Genomic DNA, 18,292 nt, shown 5'->3' with positions numbered 1-18,292 from the left:
GTAGTCCACTTAGAATTTACTTTCATCTAGATTGTGAACTATGTGCTGATTGTGTGAAGTCGTTGTTCTGTCAGGACCTACGATTCCAATCCTAGACCTCTACCCACCAAAGGTTCTCCTGAAATGTGTATGTCCAGAGCACCAGGCCAGGCAACACCAGCTGGGGCTTTGGTCTCCATACGTTTGAGTAGAACAATCATCCAAATGATCGGGGGTGGGGACTTGGCACTGTGAGCTTCCTCTTGCTTAGATGAGACAGTCTTTTAGCAGTTCTCATTGAAACAACAACAGAACATGTTAACATGTTAGAATTGGGTTGCAAATTGTTCTTTATTATAGAAGATAGCCCTTATTCTGAGATCATGTCCTTCCTATATTTTTTAAATTATCATGGTATAAAACATATAAAATTTACTTACTTAGGTGTACAGTGCAGTTGTGTTAACTCTATGTACACTGTTGTGTAATAGAGCTCTAGAACTTTTTCAAATCTTGCAAAACTGAAACTCTATACCTGCTGAACAAAACTCACCTTTTCCCTGTCCACCCTGCTCCTGTCTACCACCATTCTTTCTAAGAGTCTGACTAGTTTAGATTCCTAATATAAGTGGAATCATGCAATATTTGTGTTTTTTGTGACTGGCTTATTTCTAGTTGATTTGTCTGTTTTTGCCCTACAGAAGTAATGCTGAGTATAAATATTTTGGGAGCTTCATAAGTGCTGCTGCTTTAAATTGTGACAAAGTAAATGTCAAATAATAGCAGATTAGTTAGATCAGTGGCTCTCAACTGGGACAGTATTGCCCTCAGAAGACATTTGGCAATATCTTGAGACATTTTTTATTGCCATGACTAAGGGTGAGTGCTACTGGCATCTAGTACTGATACAGGGGACAGGGAGGCTGTTTTTATTTTTGTAGCTTTGTAATATGTTTTGAAGTCAGAAAGTCTTCAAGCCTCCAGCGTTGTTCTTTCTCAAGATTATTTTGGTTATTTTGGGTCATTTGAGATTCCATTTGAAGTTTAGAATTTCTTTTTCTGTTCCTGCAAAGAAATACCATTGGGATTTTGAGAGGGATTGCATTAAATATGTAGTTTACTTTGGCTAGTATGGACATTTTTAACAATATTAAATCTTTCAGTCCATGACCATGGGATGCCTTTCTGCTTATTTGTGCTTCCCTATAGCTTTTTGCTAACATATGTTTGCACAAGTGTGTGTATATGTATGAGAGAGAACTTTAATAATTATTAAGGTAATCTTCTTTTTTTAAGTCCACCTTTAGAAAAATGTTGCATAATGCTGTGTTTCCCACTTTGGGGACTCAGTGGGTGAGGTGATAATTTTACTTGACTACCGCATTTCAATGTCAAGAACACATTGGCCTAGACTTTAGAAGAAAGTGAAGCTTATTGAAAGAAGTCATGTGGTCTTCTAACTCTTCTTACCCAGTGTAAACCTTAATAGATATTACAACACTAATGTTAAGAAAATCTGAACCTCAAGGTGCATTCAGAAACAGTAAGAGGAAAGGGCATTTGCCAAAAAAAGATTCTTTATTTTCCTACTAAAGATTGATGCCTCTCCTAGAGAGTGACGATATAGTTCAAATCCCAATTCCATGACAATCTAAACAAGAGTAAATCACTTAATTTCTCTCAGCCTCAGTTTTCTCATCTGTAAAATCTTGTCTACAAAGTTGGGAAAATCATAGTACCTACCTCATAGGGTTATTAAATGAAATAATATATGCAAATGAATAATTATATATAGTTTTTAAAACAGCACCTCATATGATAAAATATGAATGCCACCTATTATTTATTATTATTCTGACACCACATCAACTCATCAATTCAGCAAACATGTAAACAGCACCTAATCCTTCTGCTCATTCTACTGTTACAACTGTCAATAACAATAGCTTACACTTATTACTTTTTGTACCAAGTATTGCTGACATTTTTTTTTTTTTTTAGACAGGGTCTAGCTCTGTTGCCCAGGCTGGAGTGCAGTGGTGTGATCACAGCTCACTTCAGCCTTAACCTCCTAGGCTTAAGTGATCCTCCCATCTCAGCCTCCCAGGTAGCTGGGACTACAGGTGTATACCACCACGCATGGCTAATTTTTTGTAAATATGGAGTTTCACCATGTTGCCCAGGCTGGTCTCAAACTCCTGGCCTCAAGTGATCTGCCTGCTAAGGCCTCCCAAATTGTTGGGATTATAGGATTGAGGCACCATGCCTGGCCTAATGACTTCTTTAAAATCTCCAATTTCCCCAGTTTTGGCATAGATTTTCTCATTTAACTCTCACAACATTTTTTTAAGTTAGATGCTGTTATTATCCCTGTTTTCAGACGAGGAATATTGGGAGAGGCAGTCCATCATGAGCCCTGAGTGCCCCTGTGTATTTTTCCTGAGTATGCCAAGAATGCAAGACTCTGACCCCTATTTTTCACAGTTATATTTGCCATGAGCAGCCTTGCAGTGAGGCAACATCTTCCTCTAAGACAAAGAGTGGGCTGTTTTCTGCTTACTTAAAAAGCAGTGAATTTCCAAGCTCAGTGTTTCTCAGCTGTGATGCAAACCTGCTTCATTTGCAGCATCCACTTGGCCCCTCCGCATTGCCCCTGCAGGACTTGGAGAGCAGGAGCAACCAATGAACATGACATCCATGTGGCTTACTTGTGCAGTGGTTAATAAAGTCATCTGTCTCTGATGCAGGAGTCTCCTGTCTTCTGCCAGCATCTACAAAGCCTTAACTGGCTAGCTTATTAACTTGTGAGTAGGGTAAAATCACAAACCCTGACAAAGAAATAGCCTGTTTAGTTGACAGGGTTCCTACTGAATTCCAAGATCTGCAAGAGGAAGAACTTACCTGTCTTCTTCAGTCTTGTATTTTGAGAATAGAGCAGAGTCGCAGATATACAGCAGGCATTTAATAAAAACTTACTGAATAAAAATGTCAGATGATGCATTAAGTGACTTACATATGAACCTAATGCAATCCTTACAACAACCCTAGAAGGTAAGGATTAAATATCTTTTTACAGATGAGGAAAGCGAGCCCCAGAGAGTTTGAATAACTTGTCGATGGTCACACATGGACACTTAAGATTGAAACCTAGTCTTATCAAACTTTAAAACCTGTTGCTCAGAAATAACTTACCCAATAAGGTAAAATTTATTTTATGTTGTTTTGTTATATTTTTTAAAGACGTATTTTATTGAAATTTCACATGTAGAATCTAATGTCTTGTAGTAATTCTGTTCAATGATTCTTTCTATTGTCTGCTGTTTCCCATGTATCTGAGGGGGTCTGGATATTTATTTTAAGCCAGGCATTCCTGATACCTCCCCCATTACTCAGTCTACCTCTTTCAAACTAGCCCCCCCAACTCAGATCTGTACCCCCAGCAAAACTGGATTGTTTACTTTTTATAAAAATGAAAAAGAAAGTGACTTTGCAATGCTGTAGAATGGAAAGATTGCTATATATAGCTAGAGATATGAAAATTGTTAGTGAAAAGCTAGATGGTTTTTGTTAAGGTCCAAGATTCTATCCTTTCCCTAAACTACCAAAGGATGATGTTTAAACAGTAAGACTCAGAGATTTAAAGAATAGATCTCAGCTCAAGCACTCTCGGTTTAAAACAAGGACTCTGTAGTTTGGGCTGTGCATCTTTTAAAAATAGTTCCTTCATTTTTGTATTAATAGACTTTGTTTTTCAGAACTGTATGTCTTTTTAATAAGTATTTCTCTAGAAATTGTGGCTGTGTTTTCTGTCTGTTATGCAAGTTGTCTATCAAAAACCAAACAGTAGTTCTTTTATTTTGGATGTGCAACTGTAAATACATTAGCATTCCTTTGAGAGATTTAGAAAGGATTTGTATACATATTTGTGTTCATGATAAATTTCTGAATCCTAGAAATTTTTAGGCACAAAGAAAGAAAAGAACTAAAAACTGCTATTTAAATAGTTGAAAAGCACACCATAGAAGAATATAAAAATACACAGCAGTGACTCTAAAATCATGCACCATTATCGTATTCTTCCTCGTCAGCACTATGTCACTGTTAGTGTAAATCTATTTCTACTTTTCCCCACTCTCTGATTTTTTTAATCATTCATTCATTCAATTTCTTTATCAATTATTTATTGTTTACTCTGTGCCAGGCACTGCACTAGCTCCTAGGGATTACAACTGTAAACAAGACAGAACAAATCTCTGCCCTTAGGTAGCTTACATTCTACAAGAGCCAAAAGTCTCCACTAAAGAATCTCATATGTTCGAAGAAACCTGTGATCTTTCTTGGTGGCTAGCATATTACTTTATGCCTCTTGTATCTTATCTACTAGTGGTTTCTACCACATTCTGTCCTGTATAGCAGGACCTTAGCTTCACATTCTATCTACTGTTGGTGAAGCAAAATTAAAGTGTAATCAGAGCAAAGTTTGATCTGACACTCCAGTGTGCCCTAACACATCAGCTGAGAACCAATGTCAGGAAAAATCGAAACATTTGAAATTCAATTTAGTTCGGGAAGATACCCCAGAGTGAGTGAAGCATCAAATGGTATCTGTTTTTGTTTACTCCATGGCATCTAGGTCAGCGCTCAGTGCATGCTTGCTGACTTAGAAGTGTTACTCTAGGAAGAATATAGCATCAATAGAATATATGTAATATCCAAAATAGGAAATTATTAAAAGCAGGGTCTGGGGAGCCACACCATCTTAGTTTAAACCTTAGCTCTGTGACTTACTCTGTGCCCTGAGCAAGTCACTTAACCTCTTGGTGCTTTCATGTCCTTCTCTGTAAAATGGAATAACTCATGGTATTAATCTTAGAGGATCATTGTGACTTTATAGGGTTGCATATATTAAATAAGTTATATGACTTTATAGGGAGTATATGACCTTATAGGGTTGCATATATTAAATGAGTTAACATAAACAACGAGTTTGGAACAAACAGTGCCTGGCATGTTATAAATGCTTTATAAGTCCCCAGCTGAATTCATTTTTATTACTATTACCATCTAGTGAAGATGAATAAGATAGAAAGGGATAGAACAGATAGTATATGTTTATATTTATTTTCTTTATTTCCACATTCCGGCTTCTTCCAGCATGTTTCCAATAGTGGAATAGACCTTTATCAATGATAAATTTGTAATAATTTACAATTACGAAGCAATCATTACAATAGTGACTATTTCTCTTAAACTCATGGTCTTTGAATGCAAAAGTAATGTTTGATTCTCTTATACTTTGTTCATATTATAGATTTGCAAGAAAGCTTCTTGGATCTAATAAGGCCAATTTCCAAAGCAAAGTCAGTCTTATTGGCTGCATTTAATCTGGATTGTGTGATATCAGACAATCTGACATACCAACAGATGAAAGGTATACTTTTGTCTCTTTAGGAAACAATATACTAACTGAATTTTATTTATTTTCTAGCTTTGTTTCAAATGTTGAGAAAGAACTATTTTTGGATTATTTTTAAAACACTGTATATTTTAGAAAAGTTCTACCACCTTTGTTAATACTCTGTACCTGTAGCAGAAAGAAAATGGGTGGGCGTGGGAAGAAGGGAAACATGTATATATAGCAGAATGACAAAGCGAATGTTTGAAGATAGTTAATAATTTGTAAGTTCATCTAATCATTCACTTTTCAATGATGTTTTTGAAAACGGCATACGTCATATCTATTCAACAATGATCTCCAGAAATTCAAATTACAAATATACTTACACAATAGCCAAACAAACTCTTTTGTCTTCTTACGATTAATGATTAATTGATTCATTCATTCCTTCTGTTAATAATTATTTAATGAACATCTAATAATATGCCAAGCATTGTGAATACTATAAGGGTCATTGCCGAGTTTAAAATGAAGAAACTGAGGCCAGTATAAGAAAATTAAATGCCAATTTATTCAGCTCCCAGGTGAGGTTCCTTGGTCCCAGGGAAAGGGGCCAGAGAAGTCGCCGACTTCCTGAGGTAGGGCTTTTATAGCGAGGGAGAAGGAGCAAGCTGTTCTGATTGGTTGTGGGGGAACAGGAAGTAGATGGGGCAAGCTACTATTGGTTGCAGGTTTTGGCGGGCCTTCGGGGCAAGCTGCTATTGGACAGGTTTCGGCAGGGCTTCTTTTAAATTTTGGCGGGGCCTTTTAAAGGTGGTCTAGGTGCTGAGTGCAGAGCTTGGTGCCGGGTGAGGGATGATGTAGGTTTCGGGCACCGAGATGGGTGGGTGTGTCTGAGCTTTTGGTGAGGCAACGGGCCTTACAAATACCATGGTGAAAAGGGAAACATATTCCTTACTTTGATAGCACTCATATTGTATTGGGAAATATACAGAGGTAAGCAGTCACTCAGTTACCATTTTGATGCATATTACAAACAGAAAATTATGGGATATTATGAGATATACTATCAGAATGTGCTTACTTTTTTTTTCTTTTTAGAGACAGGTTCTTGCTCTGCTGTCCAGGCTGGAGTGCAGTGGTATAATCATAGCTCACTGAAGTCTTGAACTTCTGGGCTCAAGCGATCCTCCCATCTCAGCTTTCTGAGTAGCTGGGACTACAGACACATGACACGACACCCAGCTAATTTGTTTTTTGTAGATACAGGGCCTCACTTTGTTGCGCAGGATAACCTCAAACTCTTGGTTTCAAGTCATCCTCCCAGCTCAGCCTCCCAAAATACAGGGACGATAGGCATGAGACACCATGCCTGGCTCCTTCATCTTTTTGTTTGTTTGTTTGTTTGTTTATTGCAATAACAAAAGCACAAGGCAGCCAAGCAGAAAGACTGGAGTTACCACTCAAATCAATCTTTCTGAGAACTCAGAGACTAGGGTTTTTAAAGATAGTTTGGTGGGCAGGGGGCTGGGTAATGGGTACTGCTGATTAGTTGGGAACGAAATCATAGGGGTATGGAAAACTGTCCTCCTGAGCAGAGTCTGCCTCTGGGTGGGGGCCACAGGACCAGTTGAGTCATGAGTCATGAATCCAGGTAGGATCAGTTGATGGCCAGAATACAAAACTCTGGAAAACATCTCAAAAGACCAGTATTAGGTTCTACAACAGTGATGTTATCTATAAGAGCAATTGAGGAAGTCACAAATCTTGTGACCTCTGGCCAGAAAACTCCTGAGCAGTAAGGGATTTTAAAACGATACCTGTATTTTTTTTTTTTTTTTTTTTTTTGGATACCTGTATTTTAACAGAATTCAGGCCCCTCCAATTAGCCTAATCTTGTGGCCTTTCATTAGTTTCACTCTCTGAGCAAGGAGGAGATTAGTTTTAGGGAGGGACTATTGTACTTGCTTCCAAGTGAAACAATAAACTAAATCCTTCCCATGTTTAGCTTGATCAGTCCCCAGGGATGAGCAAAGACAGCCATTCTGTGAAACTAGAAGCAAGATGGAGTCAGTCATGTTAGACTTCTCTTGCTGTCAAAATCTTTGCAAAAGCAGTTTCAGTCCCCTCCCTTGAGCTTTGGCACACCTCAGTCGTGAGGTGTGAGAGCTGGGGAGATGGGAAAAGGCTGACAACTGTTCTAGCTTCTTCCTGTTGACAGAGGGTATAGTTGGGACAGGAGTTTCCCCCAGGGTAAGAGGAGTGAAACCATTTTGCTTCTCTGTATGTATTCCCAGGTGCCTTGTTGCAATGTCAGAATAACAAAAACATTATGCAATGTTTTATCCATATCAGTACAGCACTTAAGAGAACAATAAACTGTAAGAGCCCTAATGTAAGGTGTGAAAGTCTTAGCTTCAGGTATCATTGCAGAACTGATCTGAAGCCTTGAGGGATTCAGGTTTATATCCCCCAAAACCAATCAAATACGAGTCATTAGTATGGGCTCAAAAATGTCGGACAAGGCTAGAATCTCTTTTTTCTTTTCCCTTCCCTTCCCCTCCCTTCCCCTCCCCTTCCCTCCCCCTCCCATCCCCTCCCTTCCCCTCCCCTCCCCTTTCCTTCCCTTCCCTTCTCTTTCCTTTTCTTTTTTTCTTGAGACAGGTTATTGCTCTGTTGCCCAGGCTGGAGTGCAGTAGCATGATCATAGCTAAAGCCTTGACCTCTGGGGCTTAAGCAACCCTTCCACCTCAGCCTCCCAAGTAGCTGGGACTACAGGTATGTGCCACCACAGCCAGCTAACTTTTAATAAATTTTTGTAGAGATGGGGTTTCCCTATATTGCCCAGGCTGGTCTTGAACTACTGGGTTCAAGTGATTCATCCTCCTGCCTTGGCCTCCCGAAATGTTGGGATTTCTGATGTGAGCCACTGTGCCCAGCCAAGGCTAGAATCTAATAACAGACATGTCATAGTTTTTTTTAAAACATAATTTTTCTCTCCGGTTTCACATTTCTACTAAAGACAAATCACAGTAGAACCAATTTATTTGCAAAATAAGTTATAATCTTATTTATACTTGGCCTGTTTGCATAAAACATAGCATGAATAATTATTTGCTCTATAGGTCTTTTAAAAAAAATATTGGCTTTGCTGGATCTTTTTTATAAGGAATCTCAGTTTAGATATTTTAAAAGCATCTTGAGCCCAGCCAGAGATTTATTTTTGCTGCAGATACCTGTGTGAATTGAATGAATTCCTCTTTTCAAGAGGTACCAAAATAACTTGGGATTCTTAGACCTAAAAGAAAGGGACATTTTTACTTACCACAGGTTGGGAACCTTATAAAAACAAGGTACAGGGCCAGTTTTTCCAAGGGGTTTTTATCAGCTCCATAGCTCAACCTCAATACCTCAAAGCAGCCTGAAAAGTCTGAAAACATATCATTCCAGTCAAAGCCTTGATAAAATAACTAGTGTCTCTAATGTTGTGTTATAAAAGAAAACAGATTCTTACTGAACTTATGCAAGTAACTATACTACCATAAATTAAGTAAACGTATAGGTTCCAAATTACAGAGAAATAAGGTAGAGAGAAAAAAATATGCTCCTAATTTTGCTCATAGGAGTATATTTTACTCAGTTGTTAAAAGCTGTAAATAGCTCCACATAAAAAAAGTTTTCTTGAGTCTGAAAAACAAACAAAAAGGATAAGCAATGTTTAAAGCAAAAAGTCATAAAAAGGTTATTTTGGTCTCTATTTGCTCAGTCCATGCAAGTAACTCCTGTTCTGCTCAATATTCGTGAACACATCAGCTCTCTATGAAAGTCTTAGAAATCTTTCGCTCTGTTCCAATGGCACAACCTCCAAATCATCAGAAACCTGCATTCAAGAGCACAGAAGTGCTCATTGAGTTGAAATAGGCTTAAGCGGAGGTTAAAAAAAAAAAAAAAAAGCTTCCAGAAGATGGATCTGTTTAAGCTGAAACTTGAAGGATGGAGAAATGGAAAGTCCAGGCAGAGGACATCGTATGTTTTATTTTACATATTCATGTAGTTTCTAGCATATGTCTTTGCACACATTAGATAATTTTGAGGCCGGGCCCAGTGGCTTGTGCCTCTAATCCTAGAACTTTGGGAGGCCAAGGCACATGGATCACCTGAGGTCGGGAGTTGGATACCAGCCTGGCCAACATGGCAAAACTGCATCTCTACAAAAACACAAAAAATAGCCAGGCATGGTGGCATGCGCCTGTAATCCCAGCTACTCAGGAGGCTGAGACAGGAGAATTGCTTGAACCCAGGAGGCAGAGGTTGCAGTGAGCCGAGATCACACCATTGCACTCTAGCCTGGGTGACAGAGTGGGACTCCATCTCAAAAAAAAAAAAAAAAAAAATATATATATATATATATATATATATATATATATATATATATATATAATGACCTTTTTTTTCTTTTTTTTTTTTTTTTGGGGGGAAACAGGGTTCTTTGCACAATCAGTGCTCACTGCAGCCTTGACTTCCCAGGCTCAAAGGCACCTGCCTCAGCCTCCCAAATAGCTGGGACTACAGGTGGATGCCACCATGGCCAGCTTTTTTTTTTCTTTTTTCTTTTCTTTTTTTTTTTTAAATTTTAATAGAGACAAGGTCTTACTATGTTGCCCAGTCTGGAAATTTGATTTTTTAATTAATGTCATAATTTCAACCCATTTCTAGCATTCCCACTTGCCAAACAGCTCTAATAGCTGTTCCCCATTCCAAAGCAAACTCTCAAGATCCAACATAGTCTAACTAATAAACAAGTAAGACCCAAACCGTAAGGTCTTCGAGCTCTGCCAAGATAGTCTTCTATCTAACTCCTATTGGGAATGATATTCAGGCTACAGATGAGTTATTTCAGTTTTGCCTTTCCAGAGTCACCAGAAACATTGAAACTTAAGTTTTCTAGTTGTCCCCTTGATCACAGTGGATTTTATTATATGACTCTGATAGCTAGAATATAGGGATCAGATAAATACTGCTAACAATTTATTTTTTGGAGTTTATATTGAAAGTGTAAAACTATCTGTTTCATGACCTTACGTTATCATTCATGAGGAAGAATAAAGAGAGATGTTGAGGGCCTGAGTGGGCAGGCCTTAGGGAAATGAGAATTTTTGACATGAAAGACTAATATGAAAAAGTAACCCCCAAATATTCAGGTAATAAAAGCAATGCATTATTATCAGCCCATCAGATTATGTGTTATTTAGTTTCTAGTGGCTGCCTTTTAGGGTATATAGGGAGTTAGGCAGGCTTTGGGATTTTGGCAGGCGAGTAGGGAGGAGGTCTCTCTACCCCATTTATCATCTCTCTTCAACTGCAGAATTGGGTTTTTTAATCTGACTTAGTGTAACCTCCAGTCAGAATGAAGCTTTGTTGCCTGCATACAGCAATAAAGTTAGGAGGAAATAGTCTCAATGATTAGACTCTCATCATTTCAGTAATAACAGAAATTGCAATGAAGGGTAATTCAGTAAGGACTTGGAAGCCTGGAATTGCTCCAGAAGTAAAAAGTCTTGCTAGAATCCTGCATCTTTTGGTTCAGGGACCATTTATTGCTGCTACACAACCTGGTAAGCATGCCAATGTATACAATGGCTAAATATGATGCTCTAACCTTGGACCATTGCTCAGTAGCCAGTGGGAGATTGGAGGTGGAGGTAAAAGAACTCATAGCTTGGTGCCCTACAGTTATTTGTGGGCACAGATATTTTTCCTCCACTAAATGGTAAGCTCCCGAGGACAGAAAATATACTTTATTAATTCCTTTATCCTCCAGTAGGCCTATCAAATATTTTGCATGTATTAAAAATATTCTTGTTGTTAAAAGTACAGATTCTGTGCTCACACCTATAATCCCAGCAACTTTGGGAGGCTGAGGTGGGTGGATCACTTGAGTCCAGGCCAGCCTAGCCAATATGGCAAAAGCTCATCTCTACAAAAAGTACAAAAATTAGTTGGGCATGGTGGTGCACACTCGTGGTGCCAGCTACTCAGGGGGCTGAGGCAAGAGGATTGCTTGAGCTCGGGAGGTTGAGGATGCAATAAGCCATGTTTGTGACACAACACTTCAGTCTAAGCAACAACAATAAATAAATTTATTTATTTCCAAACCCTATCTCAGAAATAAATAAAAAGTACAGATTCTGGATCCCAGTAGATAAGGATTCAAATCCTGAGAGCCAGTGTGAACACGGGTTTGGTGTTCGAAACTGTAGTTAGGAATTCACCACTTACCAACCTTCATCCTCTTCCTGGCATTGACTCCTCTAAGATTCAGTTTCTTCTTTAGAAATGTGGATAATTGATAGCATCTGCCTCATAAGGATGCTGGCAGGGTTAAATGAGATTGCTCACTTAAAGCATTCAACAACATGTCTGGCATTCAGTAAATGTTGATATTATCAATGGGGGTAGTGCAGTAGGTGCTCAAGGAAAGTGTATTAGGTTGTTCAATTATGGATCATGCTACTGAGGCAAAGGCAAGAGAACTCAGCTGAGGCACAGCAATGGGAAGTTGCAGGTGAGGCTGGCTTCAGGACAACATGCCCAGGGCCTCGAATGATGGCACCCAGACCCTCAGACCTGGTTTCTCTCATTTCATGTCCTGGCATTGCATTCACTGTGTTTGCTCCATTCTCAGACAGCCTCTCCTCTCCAGACCAAGATCTGGAAGAAGGAGTGTGCTTTCCTCAAAGTCAAATCAAAGTTTCAGCTAGGTCTTATTGGCTTGCATTAGGTGAATGAAGATTATGTATCTGTGCCTGAGCCACTGTCTGATGCCAGAGGATGCAGTGTGCTTGGGCCTTGCTCACGTGCTCATGCCTGGAGTGAGGGGCAGACAGCCACTCCTAAACCATATTGACTGAGAGTGAAAGCAAGGCTGGTTCCTCGGAGGGAAATTAAGGTGCATGTTCTAAAAGAAGGTGAGTGACTGCTGTGTAGAAAAAGGTAGGTGCCTGTTACAACCTTCTAGATTTTTACAGATCCAAATTCCTGAAGGCATGTTCCTCTTTGATTAAATCCAAGTTCTAGAGGACATATTGAACTGCATTGGAAGAGCCAATTCAGCTGGGACAGCAATTCCAAGTGCGGCCATTTTTTTAGGGGTGGCAGATCCCAGGAAAACCAGACATGAGATCAGGTGACTTAGCTATGCCCCTGCACCTTCAGAATTATGGGAAGCAGTTGGCAGTGGAAATAATGATGGAGGGCATTAATATACTACATTACATTATGTATTAGTGTTATAAATATTGGATTTCAGGAAATTGAAATCTTATTTTGTCACTTGCAACAGTAAAGCAAGTGGGAGAGAAAGGGAAGTAGATTTACATTGTGTCGATTTAGCTAAACTGGAACTGGGTTTCCCTGAACTTTTTTCCCTGCATGGATGTGAGTTGATTGGGCCACAGCAGAAGCTTTGCCCAAGATTTGGAAGGTAGGAATTAAGTGCCCATTCTTTCTTTGCTCGGAAGGTCAGTTCAGGGCACTAGAGCTACAGCAGCTCACACACATTGCTGCTTCTCTGCTGACTCACCTGATAGGCATGGGGCGGCTGCTGGGTCCACCAGCTCCTACAGGTCCTGCCAGATCACCTCCTTCAGCTTCCGTGATCCCCCGGCCAGGTGTATGCCAATGGATACTATGGCTAAATATGATGATCCTGAGTAAGGTGCCACTGTTCTTGAAAGCGAGCCTCACGTGGAAGTGGAACGCCTGGAGGTGGGAAGATACCATCAAGGGTTCCAGTTTGTCCTGGGGGCCCAGCTCATCCCCACAGGCTCCAGTTTGTCTTTCTTCATGTCCATCTTTCCTTGCCAACTACCTTCCCTGTGGGCGGCAGACCCAAACACCGGGTGCAGAAGCCATAGCATAGAACTTTTAATAAGTTCCCACAATTGCAGAAGGTCCAATCCTTAAAACACATTCCTTAGTCTATATTGCTCCACGGCATCTGCTTCTCTGATTGAATTTTGGTACATGGAATGAAACATATGGACTTTATTTTATTTTTTTTTTTGAGACGGAGTTTCGCTCTTGTTACCCAGGCTGGAGTGCAATGGCGCGATCTCGGCTCACCGCAACCTCCGCCCCCCGGGTTCAGGCAATTCTCCTGCCTCAGCCTCCTGAGTAGCTGGGATTACAGGCACGCGCCACCATGCCCAGCTAATTTTTTGTATTTTTAGTAGAGACGGGGTTTCACCATGTTGACCAGGATGGTCTCGATCTCTTGACCTCGTGATCCACCTGCCTCGGCCTCCCAAAGTGCTGGGATTACAGGCGTGAGCCACCGCGCCCGGCCGAAACATATGGACTTTAAAATCTGACAGCCTGTTTGTACCGCTTCCCACTGTGTGACCTTGGGCAACTTACCCCACCTCTCTGAGCCTTACTTTCTTCATGCATTAAAAGAGAACATGAATCCTGTCCTTTTAGGATTGACATGAGATAATAAATAAAAATCACTTAACAATGCTGAAACTTCAGCAGCTTTCAACAATGCTTTTGGTGCTCTCAGGTTTTGGGAATACACTGGAGGACAGGCAAGCATGTCCCTGACCTGATCATACTTAGGGTTTAGTTGGGAACACAGGCAGGTTAACCGGAGTGTGGTAAGTATTCCTACGAGGAAAAGAGGGGTAGGATGGGAGGACTAGCTTTGTCTTCGTGGTGAGTAGAAGAGAGGAGTATGTCACGGAAGGATTCCCAGAGGAAGTGGCATCTACGCTGAGCCCTGGGGACAGGTGGGAGTCTTCTGTCATTTTAGGAAGGGGGCATTGTGTGTGCAAAGCTGAGAGGCAAGGGAGAGCCTGGGGAGTTAGCATCATTAGGATTCATATTGCAGATGCTAAGTGCCGGCTGTGCCAGCCCCCACCACCAGCGGGCGAGCAGGTCATGTGTTCAGGGTAGGGAGGAGGCATGGAAACTGGGAGGTGGGCAGAGCTCAGGGAGCAGAGCAGCCAGGAGCCCGGAGGCCTCATGGGACCACCTAGACCAGCTGTGAGCACACCCTGGACTGGGAGTGGAAGTCTAAAGCTGTTCCAGGGTGGTGTTCTAGCAAGCAAACATGACTTCCTGAGAAGAGGAAAAGGAGGACGGGAAGAAAGGAAGGAGCCAGATGCCATGAGCTACACAGTGTGCCAGGGAAGCCATGGGGGAACCACGCGAGGGGAGGGAGGAAGCTGCAATCCATGGGTAGGTGTTTGCTGAACTGGAGTTTCCTCTCTCCTCTCTGGGACACGTGTGCCTTCATTGCTATGGCATTTGAGGTTATTTGGGGGCCAGAAGGATGTCATATCAAAGCGATAATAAGGGTGTATCTTCCTGAGGCACTGATACTCTTAAAGATTGCTTTTTAGGGGAAAGCCTATCGTATTTTAAAAATGTATTTAATGGATATTTCATAGAACAGAACATAAATATCATGTTTTGGGTTTTTTTCTTAGGATAAAATATGAGCCTTCAAGGAAATGCCTCTGCTGGGGAGAGCTGTTCTCTGCTCTTCCCTTAGACTCAGGTTAGACCATACGAGGAGTTCCTGTGTTCTGATATCGAGAGTACTTGGGAAAAGAAAGCAAGGTTTACAGCCCAGGTGAGAGTCTAGCCTGAACTTTCTTTACTCTGAAGGCTATGTCTTGCCAGCCTCCCATCTCCCTGACTGGCTACATAATTTGTGGGGCCTGGTGAAAAATGAAATTGGTAAGAATTTCAAGATAGGGACAGCATGGGGCCCTTCTAAGCACAGGGCCCTGAGTGAGGGGCAGCCTCCACACCTATGAAGCTGGCTCTGCCCACCTCCCTCCCCTCACCCCAGCACATATCTGGGACATTTCTGAGATACAACAGCAGCTGAAGAGAGAAGAGACAGAGACTTTCCCCTTGTTTGTCCTATTTATAATCTTTTCATGCCTCCCACAGAGTCTCTGCCTTCTCCAAATTGTTGGGAAGAGGGAAGACAGGGCATGATTCCATGGAGGTTTCATTTTGTCTGTTAGTTCTGCAGGTGTCTTTGATGTCTGCCTGAGTTTCCTCACAAAAGTAAGTAGAGAAACGCTTTGTGGCTAACCATGTATGCCTCCCCTGTTCCTACAGGTGGATCTGGAGAACATGAGGCTTGAGCTCTGTTGCCTAAGGTTACACCCTGGCCTATCTGTGTGATTCTGGCTAAGGCTGAATGGTAGAATATTTTCATCCCAAATTTATAGGTGACCTAACTAAAATCGCTACTTCTCAAGAAGGTAATGTCAGGCCAGGGAGGTGAATTAATGTCCCTGGCCTGACATTACCTTCTTGAGAAGTAGCTCATAGAGAACAGCTCACTTCTCACTGACACTCACTTCTCACTTCTTGAGAAGGGCTCGCTCATAGAGAACAGCCTTCCCTGTAAGTTATCACTGTGGGAGCCAGCGCAGGACATTCATACCCATTGCTCCTACGGAATACTTGGCTCAATATTAGAAAGGAACTCAAGGCAGTACACTTCACGTGGCTGGGGAATAACAAGCCTCCTTCAGCAGGTACGCTTTCTCTCTGTTTGTTTGTTTGTTTGTTTGTTTGTTTAAGCAGGAATGGAAGAACCCAAGGATCTTTTTTGTGGCTTAAAATCTTGCAGAAGCAGTTCTTTCTTATTTCCATGCCTGGAATATTTTTCCTCCTGACTCTTCTCTTGGAATTCTATTTAGCTTTCAGGGCCTATTTCAGAAGTCACAATCTCTTCAATAATCATTTCTGACAGTCCTATATCCCTGTATTTAGGTTTTCCTTATTTTGTAACATCTTCTAAGATGTTTGTTCCATAATTTACTAACTACTTATCATTCTCTGTTTTGAATTCATTTATTCATTCACAAACATTGCCGTGAGTGCCTTCTCTGCCCAGGTGCTGTGTGACAGTGGCAATCCAGACAGGCTCAGTCCCTGCCCTGATTGTGGTACAGCCTGGCGGCAGAGAGAGTTCTTGTTGGCTTTTTGAAGACAAAGGCTACTTGTGACTCACCTCCGTGTCTCCTTCAGTGGCAGGCACAACCTATTTCCCTTACTAGCTGCTCAATAAAAATATTCATTGAATTAAATGGAACATGATACGATTCCAGTAGCACTTGCCACAAGTGAAATAAAAGTCTGTCACAATTCTAGACAAATGTTTTGCTAGTTGTGGGATGGGTTATAATGCAAATGCCTTCACCACAGAAGTTGTGGCTGCGTGTTTATGGTGGCGTTGTCAGCATTACAACATAGAAAGGCATCAGGCGTGAGTTAGTCCCAGCCAGATTTTCTGTTTTTGTTTGGCTTATTTTACAATTGCTTTTATTAGTTATTCCTTTGTGATGCCTTGGAGAGCCACCCCATAAAGTTATTCATGCTGGTTAATTTAGGAGCTCTTTCATGACATTTCAAGATTTATGAGCGATGTAGGTGGTGATAAAAATGTCACGGCATTTTTTTTGTTGTGTATTTTCTCTGTGCCATGTCATTTAGAAAAAAATAAAAACTTTTAAGAACATTGTATGCTGCTAGTCGAGCACAGCTTCGGAGGTATTATCCAACCTGGGAGTGTATGACAAGGATTCCTACAGTCCTCTCACTGTTATCATCTCTCTGAAACTGCCCAGTCAAGGTTGCCAAAGACCTCCAAGGAGCACATATTGGTCTGCCTCTGAGGCAGCCTTTCATCAGTAGTGGGCATAGTTTACACTCCCTCTTCTTGAAGCACTATGCTCTCTTGGCTTCTGAGACACGTACAGTCTGGGTTTTTATCTATCTCAGGCTCCTTTGCTGACTTCTCTCCTTCCCCAAGTGAGGGCCTTCTTGGCTCCTTGCCTTCTCTGTGTACCCCCTGCACCCCCACTTAGATAATCTCATCTAGCCCCATGGCTTTAACTCCCATCTCTGTGTTAATGACCCCAGATTTTAATTTTCATCCCTGACCTCCTCTCTGTGCCCCAGATTGACGTCTCTCAATGTTCACTTGACATTTCTACTTCAATGTTTAATAGGCCTCTCAAACTCAACATTTAAAAATTGTAATTATTTTTTAGCTTTCTTAGGTAGTGTGTATTTATATTTTGGCTTCTGATCATGAGAAATGCAAACTACTGCCATCTAATTTTCAAACAGTAAATACCACCTTACATTACAGTTGAAAAGTACATTTTCAAAATGTTTCACATCATAATAATGGCTCCCATTGCATGGACTTCTGCTATGCACCAGGAAGCATGCTAGGTACTTTACAATTTTTTTTAAATGAGCTTCATGAAGATTTAAAATTATATCCACAATCACTAAGCCAGTAGGTGTCAGTGTCCTGGGATCCTTAGGGGTGTGACTTTTCCAGCTGGAAGCCTCTATGGCCGGCAGCACCTTTGCCTGAGTTTTACTTGGGCCTGCTGGGCTCATTCTGCCCACTCAGCCCAGCAGGCTGTGCTCAGCTTGTGCTGCTGGCCCCGATTCCACACCTGCCAAACATGAGCCAGGTGTGGAGTGGCAAGGGGTGTGTAGGTGAGCAAGCGCAGGGTCCAGCCACTGCACACAGCCAGGCACGCCGGCTGCTACTGCAGGGGAGGCAGCTCCTGGCACCAGTAGAGGTGCTGGCTCCATGCGAGGCTGTGGCTGGACCAGATGTACTGCGCATGGCTTCTGCTACAGGCACCTGTGTCTGGATGAGGAGAACGTGGTGGCACCTGGAAGCTTAGAGATGCCAGGAACTGCAGAATCCCAGATGTCACAGCCCTGGCTTTGGGAGTCCCTAGGTCTGTGCTCCCCAAAGGGTCACAGCTCTTCTTCTCTCCTTCCCACAAATGGTGTGTGTGTGTGTGGGCATGTTTCAGCCCTGTTTGTGTCATACCTCTTTTAGTCCCGCTGTTTCGT

The sequence above is a fragment of the Saimiri boliviensis genome, chromosome 7 (genome assembly GCF_048565385.1).
Source record: "Saimiri boliviensis isolate mSaiBol1 chromosome 7, mSaiBol1.pri, whole genome shotgun sequence".
Lineage (NCBI taxonomy): Eukaryota > Metazoa > Chordata > Mammalia > Primates > Cebidae > Saimiri > Saimiri boliviensis.
The sequence above is the reverse complement of the archived record's forward strand: the minus strand, read 5'-3'. Positions refer to the sequence as shown.